The sequence below is a fragment of the Mytilus edulis genome, unplaced genomic scaffold (genome assembly GCF_963676685.1).
Source record: "Mytilus edulis unplaced genomic scaffold, xbMytEdul2.2 SCAFFOLD_672, whole genome shotgun sequence".
Classification (NCBI taxonomy): domain Eukaryota; kingdom Metazoa; phylum Mollusca; class Bivalvia; order Mytilida; family Mytilidae; genus Mytilus; species Mytilus edulis.
In genome coordinates, this window is record NW_027267649.1 from 16,041 (window position 1) to 20,732 (window position 4,692).

The following is a 4,692-nucleotide window of genomic DNA, read 5'->3' on the forward strand; positions in this document are numbered from 1 at the left end:
GATAGTATCCAGAAGTAAATTTTGTAAAAATAAAATTCCATTTTTTACGTATTTTACTTATAAAGGGACTTAGTTTGTTTGGGAAACATTACATTCACTCTGCGGTTAAAGTTTTTGAAATTTTAATAACTTTCTTAAACTATACTGGATTTCTACCAAACTTGGACGCTTGTTTATGTTCAGAAGATAGTATCCAGAAAAAAATTTTGTAAGAATAAAATTCCATTTTTTCCGTATTCTACTTATAAATGGACTTGAATGGTTTTACACTTGTAATTTTGGGGCCCTTTATAGCTTGTTTTTCGGTGTGAGCCAAGACTCCGTGTTGAAGGCCGTACCTTGACCTATAATGGTTTACTTTTATAAATTGTTATTTGGATGGAAAGTTGTCTCATTGGCACTCATACCACATCTTCTTATACCTAATTAGTTTTTTTCTGCTGGGAAACATTACATTTACTCTGTGGTTAAAGTTTTTGAAATTTTAATAACTTTCTTATACTATTTTGGATTTGTACCAAACTTGGACAGAAGCTTGTTTATGATCAATAGCTAGTATCTAGAAGGAAATTTTGGGAAAATTTGTACCTGTGTATCTTTATTTTACCTTATGTATCTTATAAATGGACTTTTTATTCTAGTTAGCTTTACATACAGTCTGCAGTTAAAGATTTAAAAAAAAATTATTAGATTTATAAACTTTTATGGATTTTTACCAAACTTGGACAGAAGCTTCTTACAATCAAAAGATAGTATCAAGAGGAATAATTTTATTGATTTTTATCCTCATTTTTGTTGAGCCTATGATTAACAGTAAAAGTAGGCGAGGCACTGGGTTCCGCGGTACCCTTACAAATTTTTAGATGTTACATTGGTATTCTGCTTAAAAGGGTGCATTTGAATACAGATTAAGCAATGCCATCATAATATATTTTGTAAACATTTAGGTACTACATGTAACAAAGAGGAAGTGACAATCTGATCAAAATTTAAATCTTTATTAACTCGCTAGACCGAATTCTTCTGTCCCTATAATGCATGTATTTTCTAATTTTCATTGCTTTTTATTGATTTTGCTATTTAAAAAAAATGTGCAATATATTTTCATGTGTCTAACTATGAACAATGATCTTGCTGAGTCTTGAAAATCAATACTTTTGAGCTTGCCGAGAATGAAAGTAGAATGTTATAAATGTTAAAACAGTTCATTAGCTAGACTCAGAATGGTCGTTGGTCATTGTAAGGCACTTGAAAATAAAAATAAGCAAATACATAATATGCAGTATAGGGATAGAAGAATTTGGTTTATAACTCGCGTGCTTGCATATAAGGATAACGAAATCAGAGGTCTATATTGTAATTAAAGATTAATAATGAATCAATTATTTAAAAATGACAGTGGTTTGATTAAGGCTTTCATCTGATGACTGTCCAGTTGGAAAACATTCTTTATTATTTAACATTTACACATTTTTCTTTTCTTTTGAAAACGAACCGTCAATCATGTACAGAAGACTAATTCATAATTGTTTGCCTAACGTTCAGTTGCGAATATTTCAAGTATATTCAGAACGAACTAGAGCTGTGGTGTAGTGGTTTGCGCATAGGACTACACACACAAAGGTTCCTGGTTCGATCCCCCTCCTGTGGAGAAAATTTCAGGGACGATAAATGGCTGACCCGTGTTAAGAGAGAGCAATATCTCTTGCACGGGAAAGACAACCTTGTAGATTTAGGAAAAAAGAGCAGGCTAATGCCACTACAAGACAGCACTCGCATCCACAAAGTGAAAATAGATTAATATAAGTTGTAATAACTTGTTTCCCAATCCTCTATAAAAAGATATGTTTTAACTAACACGTACTTTTCAATGAAGCATGTTTATCATTTGGGACTTTTATAGCTTACAGTACTATGCGGTATGGGGCTTTGCTCATTGTTGCAGGATTATAGTTGTTAATTTTTTTGTCATTTTTGGATATTGTGGAGAGTTGTCTCATTGGCAATCATACCACATTTTTTTTTTTTTATATTAACACACCAAATATCTAAACCTCATTTCTCTGTTATATAAAAGAAAAATAAGTAAAAACAATGAACTAAAGTTTTGTCAGAAACACCTTAAAAAAATAAATCCATCAGTAATAAATATCGACATGCAGCCAGTTTGGAAACTTCGAAATTTAAACCACTGCATGAAATGATGCATTTAATATAAAATTAAATGCATATGTTATGCATATTAAATTTCAAATTACAAAAAATATTATGCATTTACTTTGCTGGAAAAAACAAAGTGTTAAAAATAATAAGTCACCTGGTGACGACTTGATAATAAATGAATATATTTCATCATCTTCTGAATTGATGTTAGATATATATGTATATATGTTCAATTTAATTTTTGATACAGGTTTTTTACCTGAAATATGGCTTTTAGGAAATGTTATTCCAGTGTTTAAAAACAAAGGTAGTAAAAGGGAACCGAAAAACTATCGGCCAATAACATTACTATCAAGTTTAGGTAAAATATTTACTTCCATTTTAAGCAGTAGACTTTGTGATTATTTAGATGAGTTTTTGATTTTAGAAGAAAACCAAGCAGGTTTTAGACCAGGATACAACACAAACGATCATATTTTTGCTATTTATGCCTTTTTCGAACTATTGAAATTAAAGAAGAAAAAGTTATTTTGTGCGTTCATTGATTTTCAGAGAGCTTTTGATTCTATTCAAAGAAATCTCCTTTTATTTAAACTGTTGAATAATAATATTAACGGAAAATTTTTCCGAGTTATACAAAATATGTATAACGATATAAAATCCCGTGTTGTTTTCAATAATGAGAAATCTGACTTCTTCCCTTGCGAAATTGGTGTACGGCAAGGTGAAAATTTATCGCCTGCTCTGTTTTCTGTATATCTGAACGATTTACAAGCATTTTTAGAAGAGTTAGATACAAAAGGTTTACAGTCAATAAGTGCAGACCTAGAAAATGAACTAGATGTGTATCTTAAGATTTTCTTACTGTTATATGCTGATGACACTGTTTTATTAGCGGATAGTAGCACTGAATTACAAAATATGTTAAACAATTTTGCCATATATTGTAACAAATGGCAACTTAAGGTAAATGTTGATAAAACAAAAATTCTTGTTTTTGCAAATGGCAGACTTCCACAAAATTTGAAATTTTTTATTAATGATAATGAAATTGAGATTGTTAAAAATTATAAATATTTAGGAATATTTTTTTCTAAAAGTGGTTCTTTTTTACAAACTAGAAAATACTTACGAGATCAAGGAATAAAGGCTATGTATTCTATCTTGAAGAAAAGTAGAATTAATAACTTATCTATTGAATGTCAACTAGATCTCTTTGATAAGGCTGTTGTACCTATTTTGTTATATGGATCAGAGATTTGGGGGTTTGAAAACTTTGACTTGTTAGAGCGAGTACACCTAAAATTTTGTAAACTCATTTTACATTTGAAGCAATCAACCCCAGACTGTATAGTTTATGCAGAACTAGGCAGATTCCCATTATTTCTTTATGCGAAAGTTCGTATGATAAATTTTTGGGGCAGAATTATAAACGGTAAAGAGTGTAAAATTGCTCATGTTCTTTATAAATTATTACTTATAAATTTAAATAACTATGGTTTTGAAAGTAAATGGTTGATTTATATTAAAAATATTTTTAATAATTGTGGAATGTCTAATATTTGGAACCTTCATTTTGCTGACAAATGGGTATCAAAAAGTGTGGAACAAAAGCTTAAAGATCAGTTCACACAATTATGTTTGTCACAGATAGAAACCTTACCTAAATGTCTATGTTATAGAATTTTTAAAAATAATCTGAAATTTGAGAATTATCTCAACATATTGCCTAATAATTTATTATTTGTATACTGCAAATTTAGATGCGGTAGTCACCGTTTACCAATTGAGACTGGAAGATGGCGAGGCTTGTCACGAAACGACAGACTCTGTCATCTATGCAATTCAAGTGAAATCGGTGACGAATATCATTATATAATGACTTGTAAATCTTTAGATTTAGAGAGAAAGAAATTTCTACCTGAATATTGCTGTAAAAATCCAAATACATACAAATTTGATAGTTTATTTAATTCAGACAATATTATCATTTTAGAAAAATTATGTAAGTTTATAAAAACAGTACAGGTGAAAGTCAGTCCTCCAAGTTAAGTTACGTTTAGTTTTGTTCACACATGTGCATGCTTATATAATCATATATGTAATTGTAAATATATATTTTCTCTGTAACTATGACATGTAGTTTTGTGAGAATAAAGTTCATTCATTCATAAATTTGAAATTTATTGAAATTAATTAAAAAAAAGATCTTTAAATCTCAAATTTATTCAAATTTAAATTATATCAAAACTTCTTTAAATTTGAAATTTATTCAAATTTAATTTATATTAAAAATTCTTTAAATCTCAAATTTATTCAAATTTAATTTACATAAACATTTCTTTAAATTAGAAATTTATTCAAATTTAGTGTATACTTAAATTCTTTAAATTTGAAATTTATTTAGATTTAAAAATACCTTTAAACTAGGTTGAAATTTGGGAATTTATTTGCAATATTAAATTTAGTTTAAATCTATATTAAATTAGAAATTTTCCAGCAAAGTAAATGCATAATATTTTTTGTAAT